The 12,575-nt window shown below is 43.6% G+C and overlaps 1 long non-coding RNA gene across 1 annotated transcript in view; it reads left to right on the top strand.

The window, feature by feature from the left end:
- The first annotated feature begins 12,219 nt into the window (after nucleotides 1–12,219).
- LOC115273159 overlaps nucleotides 12,220–12,575 on the top strand; it is a 2,962-nt gene continuing 2,606 nt past the window's right edge. Inside the window, exon 1 of the long non-coding RNA XR_003900715.1 lies at nucleotides 12,220–12,483. This is a non-coding gene — a long non-coding RNA (uncharacterized LOC115273159). The remainder of the gene's footprint in view (nucleotides 12,484–12,575) is intronic.

Below are 12,575 nucleotides of genomic sequence, written 5' to 3'. Positions count from 1 at the left end.
TAGGTCGCTTAAACAATCTTATGAATGTGGCATGAATATTTCTCAGATTTTCAGCTGAGAAACTCAGGTCTACAGAGGTTAGATAATTTCCCCCAAGGTCACAGACATTCAGGAGGGATGCATTGGAACTGGTTCGGACAGTGTGACCTGAGCCCCAGCTTCCTGCCCTGAGTTTGTTCTAGTGATCAGTATCCACACAGGATGCCAGCAGATGGACGGTCTAGCCACCTGTGTTGGTGGATCCACGCTGGATCTTAGTAATCAACAGACACTTGACTTCTAGACTATACCCCAAAGGGAAGGCCTAGTACCTGAACCCTCAGCTAACAGTCTTATTCACTCAAGAGTTGTTTTTTTTTTTTTTAAAGATCAACTTCCAGGGTAGTTGATGAGATCAAAGACATTCAATTAAATCTTCTATACTTTCTGAATGGGATATTCAGAATCATATTCCCAAAGCCCCACCAAACAGTCTAATCACCAGAGTAAGTTATGGAGTCTAGACTCTGAATCAGGGTTTCTGTGGGTTCTGGTCCTGGTCCTGGCAATAATTGACAGGGTGGTCTTGGAGGAGCCATTTACTGTCTCTGAATCCCAGTCCCTTCCCCTATAAAAGGAGAGGTTGACCCCTCCTTGGCCTGTAACAGAAGATGAGTACATCTAGATAAATATTGAAACTACAGGATGGTTGTACTGTCATCCTAATTTGCCGACTGACTTGGGTGGGATGGAGGAAATACAGGTTACTTTTGGTGGAGACAGCAGGGAGACCTTTCTGACTGATTCGGAGCTAAAGAAGAGAAGTTTTCAGAGAAAAGTGATGTTTCAGCTGGGATCTGAGTTATCTGGGTAAAGGGGAACAGAGAGCATTTCAGCCAGAGGAACAGCAAGGGTGAAGCCCAGAGGCAGGAGGGAGGTGGCCATATAATTGATCCTAAATACTGGGTCATGTTGATAATTGCACCAGGACCTTAGGCATAAGCCAAGACTGTGCCAGGCCAGCCAAGATAAGTGGGCATCCTAAATATAGGGCATGTTGAAATATTTGGTTTCATCCTAAAAAAGATTTAAAAGCCCTGATAGGTTTTCAAATTTTTTTCCCTTTTCAACAGACTGTATAGATTTATAAATTCTGTTTTTATTTTTTTGACATATAATTAACATACAGTAAAGTGTACAAATGTTAAGTTCATGGTGAATGTCAACCTATCCCAGGTAACTATCCCCTGGATTACGATATAGAAGATTTCCAGATCTGCAGAGGACTCTCTCCACCCTACCTCCAGAGATAGCCACTTTTATTTTTTAAGTTTATTTATTTATGCTGAAAGAGAGAGAGGGAGACAGAGAGAGAGAGAGAGGCAGAGGGAGAGAGAGATTCCCAAGGAGGTTTTACATTTTTAGCACAGATCTTGACTCTGGGCTCAATCATATGAACCGTGAGATCATGACCTGAACTGAAATCAAGAATCAGACACTTAACCAACTAAGCCACCAGAAGCCCAGGTAGCCACTTTCTTGACCTCATCTGAACTTCATCGAAACTGAGTCCTAAATTACATTGCTGCAGGACTCTAAGTGGGTTTGGGTGATGTCATCCATCCAGTTTGCATTTGGAAAGATGGTGCTGATGGCAGCATGAAGAACGGATGGGAGGGGGTGAGCTGTGGCTGGAACATGAATTGGAGGCTCTCCAGATACCAGGACAGAGGTGGTGGGACCCGAATGGGGAGGGGTGTGGAGCAGATGGAGAAGAGTGGCAGACAGAGGTGAAATCCACCAGACTGGGTGACTGTGTGTGGTGCGGAGACAGAGAGCCCAAGTCTGAGCTCCAGGCTGCTGTCTCCCCTGGAAGGATGAGGAAGCCATGTACTGGACCAAGGAACCCGGGGAGGAGCCTTCAGAGAACAATGGTGAGCAGATATGGGGTGTGGGGTATGTCGAGCCTGAGATACTTGGAGCCACCAAATGAAGGAGCTTTGCGGGGGGCAGACATATGGGTCTGAAACAGAGGTGGGACAAGCAAAGGGAATTATGTCGACAATCCTGGGCAAGTAGATGATGCTGTGGGCATCGGGGTGCCCCAGGAGAAAGAAGTCAGTGGGAGAACATACAGGAGCCCAGTGCTTCCTGGGAGTAGAAGAGGATAGGCCCATAAAGAGCCTGAGGTGGACCCCAGGGGAGGGGGAGGACAACCAGGAGAAAATGAAACTGCAGTCAGAAGGAGAGAGTGTTTCTTAGAGGCTCAGGGTGGGAGTAGACTTTTATGAAGCAGCTATGAGGTCCAAATTCTCCTTTTCTGACATCTACACTCCCAAGTAATGACTACTATTGGGAAACTTTGAATCATACTATTGAGGTAGGTCTGGAAAACAGAAGAACCACCTCAAGGTCTAAACATACCTTTTTATAACCTTAACATTCCTCACCCCCTGCCTGAAGAGCTAACCGGGAGCACAGCTTTTCTGCAGCTGTGGACAAGGTCTCCCAAGGCAGGAGAAGTAATTCCTCTCAATCAGGGGCTTCAGGGAACCCAGGGCCCTGCTCTCCCTTCCACCTTTAGTATCCCTGAAGTCATCAGCAATGACATCATGAGTGACCCGGGTCACTTTCCCTTTAGAAAAAACTGAATACATAGAACAAACAACAAAACTGACAGAAAAAACCCCATGAGGTCATCAGGTATGATCATGGTCGCAATTGTTCACTGACCAGCTGTGTGGGGCAGGGTACTTCACATGCTTTGTTTTATTGCCACAATAGCCTTATAAGTTACAATTCCCAATGTTCAGACATAGCAGCCAGGAACCCTGGAGCCATGAAGATGGGATGCTGTATTGGAATCCACGTGAGGCTGACTGTAAAACAGACCAGCCCCCGTCCAACCCCCCCCCCCGCCTTTACCGTGGTTCCCCTTGAGAGTGACACCCTGGCTCCTAAGTGACAGATGAAGATGCCAGGGTGAAGGCATGTGGATTCATTTCAACAAACACGCATGAAACCCCTTCATTTCCAGGTATATTATTATATCATCGGTGCTGGGGTTTCAGAGGAGAGCCCTTAGTTAGCCATCTTGTAGTTGAAACAGATAGACAAGACAAATAGACAACAAACTAGTGGGCAAAGAAAAGAATTTCAGCTCATAATAAGAGCTCTGAAGGAAATGAGGTGATGTGATCTAAAGTGACCCGGATGGAGGCCTAGAAACGATGTGAGATGCAGTGGAACAAGCCAAGACTTGCATCCCCAGAAATGTAGAGTACACCTGCCTGGTCCCCCTTGCTGTGTGGCTTCACCTCTGTCTCCTGTCAAAAGTTGGACTCTTAACTTTGTTTTGAAGATTCTTTGTTAAATAGACCTACCTGTGCCTGGACTGGAGGAGCTGCATGGACAGAACGTGCCTGCACCCCCTGCTCAGCAACTTTCAGAAGCTCAGATGGAAAGTCACCCAGTCCTTGTCTTCCTGTTCTGGCATCCTTCTCATGATCTTGCCCACACTTCCTTCTCTGCTGGTACCCCTGCTTCCAGTGTCTCCATGTCAAGCCATCTCTCTCTAACCTCACTCTGCTCACGGTGATGCTGCTCCAATGTTTCAAAGATGCCATTGCCACATGCAGACACTGCCCTTGGGTAGCAACATGCTCCATGCCAACCCCTGGGTTCTCTGCACTGCACTGTGGTCCTGGCTTCTTTCCCAGGTCTTTGCCTCATAGTCTCCTCACCTTGGGAGGGGTCTTCTCCTTGGTCATGGTGGGCTTGTGAATGTGTCCCTGCTGGCCTTCCCTCCAACTCCTCTGAGTCCATCTGGATTTATCTTGTCCTGTAGAAACCTTTTGGTCTCCCCTCCTTGGAACTGTCACCAATTAGCATTCCTCTGAAATTTTAGAGACAGTTGTACCATGTTGTTAATTGCCTCCTTTCTTAAATAGAGCCTCCTTGAAAAAGAATTGTCTCATTTTTCGGTCATTAGCCAATTGCACATAAGATGCACTCTGTGAGAAGAAGAACCCTAATGAATCTGACAATCATCAGGAAGAAGAAAAAAATGTTTCCCAGAAAGTTGTAAATTAACAAACTAAGATGCACATTAAGATGTTAAGAACATTTGTAGAAGGAAGAATATAAGATGAGAACAGAATGAAATAAAATAGGAAAATAATACACTAGAGAGGGCAAATAAAACCAAAACTGTTTTGAAAAGGCTAATAAAAAGGATGCACCCTGGGCAAGCTTGGCCAAGGGATAAGTGGGTAGCTCCTGATGATTCTTACTCCAAATGCCATCCAGATGTTGGGTTTGATTTATCAAAACAAGTCTGAAATCCCTAAAAAACATTCCAATCTGAACCTGGTGGTTCATTAACATTTACTTAGTGATCCTCTCTAGGCCTCCCTTCCCATTGTCCTGAGGTCCCCAAATCTAGTGTGCTTAAAGAAGAGGAGGAGGAGGAAGTAAGCAAAGGATGGGAGCATGTTAAGCTCCATGCTTTCCTGCAATCAGAGATCTTCAGCAGTTTGAGAGATAGAGATGCTATCCCTGAGTCCTCAAATGTCCACAGGTCATTAGAGGTCATAGAATTGCCAAACAACACTCAAGCAAGGAGTAAAATTCAACCCCACACCTGGAGACAAATGTGCAGCATCTGTGGAGGTGACTCCCTGAAGCCCACCTTGAGGGCAGTGCTGCCTTTGAAAGAGGAATCCAAGGTCAACACCAGATTTACAGAGCCTGCCACTGAGCCGAGATAATTAGCCCAACCTCCTGAGCCATTGCAGCAGAGTTTCGAAGTTCTGATTTATAAATGAGTAACTCTCAGTAGAGGGACACGTACAAGCTTGATCAAGCATTTACTGGCTTACTGTGAGCATCTATTTCAGGACTAATGGAAATGTTCCTAAGTGTATTTAAAAAAACATAGAAAGCCTCATGAGGAAAGATAAGACCCTAAGGCATTTGGAAGTGGGTAACAAGTGAGAGAGAAATTTAGCCGAGGCCCTTGCCTTCCCATTGGGACCCTGTCTACCTATCCAAAGAGGCCATCTCCAAGGGCTCAAGGAGAGACTATTCTGAGGGTTTAACACTAATGAAGGTCAGTCCCCCTTCACTGTTGTCTTTCAGCTGTAACCGGGACATCCTGCAATTCAGCAGACATCTGGGAACCTGATCATGTGTCAGGCATTGGGCTGGATCTGGGGACATTAGATAATTTAGGTATAAGTCCTGCCTTTGAAGAACTCACAGTCTATCTTAGAAGACAGTCACCTGAACACAAATGTAGGGTCCAGTGTGGTAATGGGTGCAAGGTACCCAGAGGTCCTTCTTTTGTGAATGGTGAATGAATGAATGAATGAATGTGGGTGCTAGCGATATTCATAATGTACTCACTAGCTTTATGTTCTCTGTTATTTGTTACTATAAGCATATGGGTAAGATGAATATAATAATTATCATCCATGACTCTTTTAAGAGTGAAAAGGGTACCCATGAATCATTGCTTAAGGACAATAAGAGCGAACTGAGACTGTCATAAGCAAACATGGCTATATGGTAACCTTAACTATGGGAAAGTGAAAATACAGGGAAGCATAGCATGTGAAGGATATTTATCTTTGGCTCATTCTTTTTTGTTTTAAAACCAGAACCTTTGTGGTAAGACCTACATAACGTAAAATTTACCATCATAACCATTGCTAAGTGAGTTCAGTAGTGTTAAGTATGTTCACACTGGTGTGCACAACATCTCCAAAACCTTTTCATCTTGGAAAAATTGAACCAGCATTCCTTTTAAACAACTTCTCACCCCTCATTCCCTTCAGTCCCTGATAAATGCCCATTCTACCTTCTGTATCTATGAATTTGTCTATTCTAGGTACCTCATATCATATAGTATTACTCTTTTTGTGACTGGTTTATTTAACATAGCATAATGTCCTCAAGGTTTATCTACTCATTCTTGATAGATATGGTCACAATGTAAAATTCACCCTTCCAATGACATCACTGAGAACTAAAACTGTATAAATTATTACATTATTGCCCTTCTCTCAATATTTGAGGTCTCTTCATTGTTGTTTCTTTCTTTTATTTGCACTGAGTTAATACATTTGAGAATTCTTAGATTATTGCGTGGTTCTGCTGTGGAAAAATACAAATTGTACAAGACTCTATGTGTCTGGGAGCTGCTCAGAGAATGGCTAGACCAAGGGTCACTGGAGTCAGCATGCTGGATATTGACATGTCATTGGCATGGCATTGTTTCAATGGTATTTCATCTGCAGGGGATTGTGTTTGTTCAGAGATTTCCACTGAAGGCTCATGTTTATTTCCTAAGTCTCGCAACACGTACCTTTGTTTTATTTGCAATTGTTGTTTCAAAGAGCAAATTGCAAAGTAGCATCTACAGAGGCAAACAGATAGCTACCTAGCTAACCACCTAGATTTATAAATCTGTAAAGCTACAATTCAAACTATAACAGTATCTAACTCTAGGGAATGGAGTCTTAAAAAATGTTCCATGTGATTTATTATTGCATTATTAATAATTCTGTACTTTCAAGATACAATTATTCCACTGAGCTTCACGAAGTGATCTCCTAAGCGTGGTGTAGGGTTGGGGAAGGGCAGGAAGCAGATGGGTGTAGCAGGAGAAACACTGGGTGTGAGTCTCCTAGCACCGGCTAAGAAGTCACTATTTGCCCTCAGTGTCTGCCTTTTCATTTACGAAGCAGGGATGATCATGATGTCTATGTCACACGGTGATTATGAAGTTTAAACGAGCCAGTGCACCAATAGTGCCTGAGATAGAGCAGTCAATGACCATATGCCTTATCCTGAGAGTTATTTCTCGGGAGGCTGGCCTCGTCTGGGATTCAGATTATCAGTTTATGCTGAGGAAGCATGCTGGATGAGTGTGAGTGAACTCATTTTTTTCATGTTGTTCTCATATTTGTGAGAGTTTGACACTTCCTGAGAAGCATAAGCTGAATGGCCATATAGAACTTACTAGAAACCTGGTAATGGAGAAATTCAGCCTGCGGCTATGGACTTCACAGAGTTACTAAGGCAACAGGCTTGACTCAAAGCTTTGTTAATTGTGTTCTTTAATCATGCATTCTCTTAGGATCCTACATTGCCTTAGTATCTCTGTGCACTGCCTGCATTTGGGGGCGATCACAGAAATTTCTGTCTACTCAGAGGGCAAGGAACTGTTCTGGTCTTCTCCTGTATCCAGAGAAAGATGGAAAAAATCCTAGGGAATATCTGGGCAGGATGAACATCCGCACAGAGTGAATGAATGTCCTTGGAGGAGTGAACTTCCATAGGAAATAACAACCAGGAGCATTTTGGATGCATGGGGGTCAGATTTCACATGTAGTGAAGAGGTTACATTCATGAAGACAGTTGCTTTGACTGTTGTCTCTTGTAACTTATAGGCTTGTGCCCTTGATTGAGTGATTTAACAGCATGAGTCTTGGTTTCCAGATCTATAAATGGGAATAGTACCTTACACTGTTGGGACAGCTGCTGGATCATAAACCTATAGCTCTTAGAAGAGTCCTAGCACAGAGTGGTCAATAAATGTTAGAAAGTTGTCTTGGCAATAATTGAGTCTACTCCTTAACACTGCCCAGTGGGCATTATTGTCCCTGTTTGAGACATGAGGAAACACGAGTGACTGAGCTTAAGTAAGATTCAAGAGTAGAAAGTTGCTAAGCCATAGAATTAGGTCTTGAACTCAGCCCTGACCCTAAACCTACATGCTTTATTATAGCTCATGTCTCACAGACTTGAGTATGAGAACAACATACTGACTATGAGAACAATGGAGGGGAAAAAAAGTGTTTTAAGGTGTTACGATGAGTATGAAAATGTTTGGGATGTTGGGAAACACTCTGCATTTGTAAGAGAGAAGGCATTGCTCACAATCTCCTTACCAGCCCCAAACCTTCCCAGAACTAGGATCATGAACCTCACAATGGTTCAGGGTCATGCAATTTACATACAACTCTCTATAAAACTGTTACCCTATAAAAAAATGCTAAGTGAAAAGGTTTTTCTCAGAATAGAATATCCTGGCTTCACCAGTCCCCGGGACAGTGTGGACAAGGGATCTGTGCATGGGTACTAGAGCTCCTGGGGATCTCGTTTGGTAGCCCTCACTTCATCTCAAACCCCACCCTGAAATCTTCATGCTGCTAGCATGCTCATAGCCTCCCTAGGCACCCTGTGGTTCCCAACCGAGCTCTGGTCTCCCTCAGTTCCAACATGGCCACCAGCATCTCCTGCTCTCCAGGCCACGGACTCAATCCTGCACTTACTCTGAGTTACTTGATTTTCTCTCTTATGCTCCCTCTTTGAACTAGACCTGGAGCCTAGGAATTCTTCAACCAATGGGTTTGGGGTCCCTGGTTGGTTTGGTAATCAAAAAGCCGATCAAGCAAAAAAGAAGTCACACAAATAATATTTGAGCATCATAAATACTTTATTTTACTTTAAACATATACATGAATATTTATTCGCTAATCTTTTGCCACAAAGTCAAGCCTCTTCTTAGGTTTAGGGCCCTGGTAGGAGTTCTGTAGTGTCTTTCTTGCATGGATCATATCTATACTGCATCCTCTACAAATCCCAGTGTTCTTTTCTTTCTTTAAAAGGATTAAGAAGTTTAAAACTGGTGCAACATTCTGCATGTAGGACCCTAATAGAAAGTTACTATTTTATTTCTCCAATAATTTACAGCTGCTTATCTACACCTAATTAAATAACATTTTATTTTAGTGGCTCACACTTTAGCAAATTTTCTCAAAACTTAGCATTTAATTTTCACAGAAACTATACTCTTAATACCCATATTTCATCCATTTTAATAACATTTACTTAAAGTAAACCACTTTGATAACAAACATAACAATCATAAACAGAGTTGTGCAAAACGAAACTGACCCCCATGGAGCATTGAGTCAGCTAGGGAAAGAGAAACAAGGGCCGCCAGGGAAACAGCCATCTCTGGACATGCCTTCAGCATGTTTGCAAAGGGAAAAGATGGCATTTCCAGGAATCCAAAGAATCAGCTGAGTAGTAGTGGGTTAAGGAAGCTTCTAGTGTGTGTGCTAACCCTTTTCTTAAAATACACTCCCCACCAGGTGCGCATGAGTGGCTCAGTTGGTTAAGTTCCTGACTCTTAATTTCAGCTCAAGTGATGATCTCACAGTTTGTGAGTTCATGTCCTGAGTGGGGCTCTGCACTGAGCCTACTTGGGCTCTCCCTCTCCTGTTTTAGCCTCTCTGTCTCCCTCAAAATAAACTTAAAGAAATGCACTGCCCACCAGTTCACTTGACCATTTTCTTTCAAAACTCTATGCCTTCATTAGCTTATACAATATCTCTTCTGTGAAATTTCTATCTCCTTTCCAAAATTCAATTTCCCAGATACTTCAATTCCACCTAGAACTTTCCATTATCATGGGATTTAAAACACCATATCGCCATTGGGTTTTCATTTCTTTTTATCTCCATTACTAAATTATCATTTCCTACAGGTCAAGGTTTTTGCCTTATTTACTACTGTTTACCTAGAGCTCAGCACCGCGTCAGTCACATAGCAAATATGAATGCTTATTGAAAGAATAGATGAACTTAAAATCTGAGAAAAACCGTAGAGCCCAGCCAAAGCTCTCAAGACTTGTCATTCTTGCACTGACCTACCCATTGTCTTAGCCAGTCTAGCCTGCTACAGCAAAGCCCGACAGACTGGGGTGCTTATACGCAACACAAGTTTATTGCTTACAGCTCTGGAGGCTTATTTCTTTTGTGTCCTCACTCTGGTGAAAGGGACCAGAGAGGTCTCTGGGGTCACTTCCATAAGGACACGAATCCCATTTGTGAAAGCTCCCTCCTGACTTACTCACCTTTCAAAGGTCCCACCTTCTAATATCATCACCTTGGGGTTAATTTTTCAACATATTACTTTGGGGGTTTTGGGGGGGACACAAATTTTCAAACCATTGCAACCATGTACACTACAATTAATACAGGTAATGCTGCTTTAAATATTTCATTCAGGACCTTCTCACTGTGGTCCAGAACTGTTTCAACCCAGCCAGTCATCTGAGGCTTTGAAATCTTGGCTGCATGTATAATTGACCCCAGTTCTGCCCCTTGGACCTGGTTTTGGGTTCTAATATACCTAGGGATCTGGACTGAATCCACTCGTTGCTCTTCTGATACTGATATGTCTTAGGATATATTCCCTGGCCTTGATCCTCCAAGATTCAACCCCCATTGCAGTGACCTTTCTGGTATTGTCTGAAGGGAGGATAGTTGTAGGTAGCCTGGTGAGTTCTTCAGTGATACTCCTGCCAGTCTGAAAAAAAGTGTCCTCAAAGCAATTGCTTGTCTTCTGACATCTTCCCAAACTGAGGTTCCTTAACTTCCTAGAGTAGTTCCTCAAGTCATATACCCAAAGCCCTAGAGGATCAAAAGCAGTTTCAGATTTGCACTGTCTACCAAAGGCTGAGAAACTCTCTACAAAGACTATTGGTCTCCTGTCCTGTTGTTCCAGCGTCCTCACAGTGGAGTTTCAGGGCCTGCTTTTAGGTCCCCATTATAATAAATTGGGCACAGTAGGGGATGAATCGATGGATCACCTAAATTTAAGGAAAGCACGATCCAAGTTATGCAGAAATTGTTGCTTGCAGCAAATATCTCGGCCTAGGAAACCACATTTCTGTATTAACCCAGGTGCTTAAATTTGGTGAACATAAATGGCCCCCTGCCACCTCTCGAGTTCCCAATAGCAACTTTCCTTCTATTTACCCACCAGCTGTGTGTGCCATGGGCCTCTTCATTTCCATCTCGTGCCATGTGCTTCCAGTGTGTGTTATTCCTTATTTCTCGGATTGGTTGCTTTTGCTTAGGATGTTGACCTTAGGGCAGAATTTTTAAAAAAATGTTTATTTATTTTTGAGATAAAGAGAGTGAGCAAGGAAGGGGCAGAGAGAGAGGGAGACAGAGGATCTGAAGCAGGCTCCACGCTGACAGTAGAAAGCCTGATGCAGGGCTCGAGCTCACAAACTGCAAGATTATGACCTGAGCTGAGGTCGGATGATTAACCAACTAAGCCACCCAGGCGCCCTGATCTTAGGGCAGTTTTAAATTGCTGTCTTATAATATGATCAAGTAAGAACATATAGGAAATATTTTAAGTTTATAATTGATAGCAGTTATGCAAATAATTCTTTATTGATTCACTCAAGGCAAGATCCCCACTCTTGCTTCCATTCGGTCAAGGAACATTCAATCTGAGACGTTTTCCTCTAAGCAAGGGAGACAAGACATAGTCTCAGGAAAGGAATGAAGCCTGGCTACCTCTATTTTGTTGCTGTTGTTGTTCATATTAATTTATTTTTGAGAGAGAGAGAGAGATAGAGTGAAAGTGGGGGAGGGGCAGAGAGAGAGGGAGACACAGAATCTGAAGCAGCTCCAGGTTCTGAGCTGTGAGCACAGAGCCCAACACAGGGCTCGAACCCACAGACTGCAAGATCATGACCTGAGCCGAAGTCAGACACCTAACCAATAGACCCCCAAGCCTGGCCAGCTCCTAATGAAGGGAAATAACACCTGATCTCTCAGATTCCTGCCTTTCATGAATGGTACATGGAAGAAATGTCATAATCCCAAACAAAATACACACATACACACACACACACACACACACACACACCAGTATCAACAGTTTCTACAAGGGAAAGTCATGTTTATATTAGCAGGATTGCAGGATTTCTGAACCTTAGACCAGATGCCACCTCATTTTCTAGTAAATCATTCTCTCCTTGCCCTCCAAGACGGAGCTGTGAGGAGAACGTAGGTTGCTCACACCCATAGGCCCAGCCCAGGACTATTGCAACAATCATGGCTGCCATAGGAGAGACTTCAGGGGGCTGGGTGGCCTTGGACCATAAAGAATTTGAAGGTGCTGCTGGGCTCACTCGGTCAGCATCCCTCAAATGTATCTGATCATGCAACACTCTTAAAATGGTAAGGTATAGATAAACAGTAATAAGGGTTAACAAGGTCATGCTTGCCTTAAAATAGGAAAATCAAAATAGGAGTCTATAATACAACAAAAAACTTACCAATTACAAATATTTTCCATGATATTCTTTATTTGGTTGATAGATATTTTGTGGTTGTTTTAAACAGGTATAACAGGTCTTCCCTCATTCCCGCTCTAAATCTTTGTCTCCCCCCTCCTGACGGGCAGTCTGCATGGTGAAAATGTGAAGATCGGACTGTTTCCCTGCATAACATAGAAGCCGGGCTTGCTGGCCCAACAGTGAGCTGAGGGCCAGCCTCAGGTGCACCCCAGGCCTCTGGAGAGCTTCCCAGGTTCCTTCACACCAGCCTGACTTCCTGCTTTGCCCAGCTCCTTCCCTGGGGCAGCTCACCATCCTCTGCTCCTGGTGCTGGGGAGATGGGCCAACAGGTGAGTGTGAATCCTGAGACCCAAAGGGCAGATAGAGGCAGTGAAGGAGGACCCCCTCCTGGGCTTCACCTGCCTCTTTCTTTTTTTTTTTT

This window comes from Suricata suricatta, chromosome 2 (assembly GCF_006229205.1).
Source record: "Suricata suricatta isolate VVHF042 chromosome 2, meerkat_22Aug2017_6uvM2_HiC, whole genome shotgun sequence".
Lineage (NCBI taxonomy): Eukaryota > Metazoa > Chordata > Mammalia > Carnivora > Herpestidae > Suricata > Suricata suricatta.
This window is presented reverse-complemented; position numbering and strand designations above follow the sequence as displayed.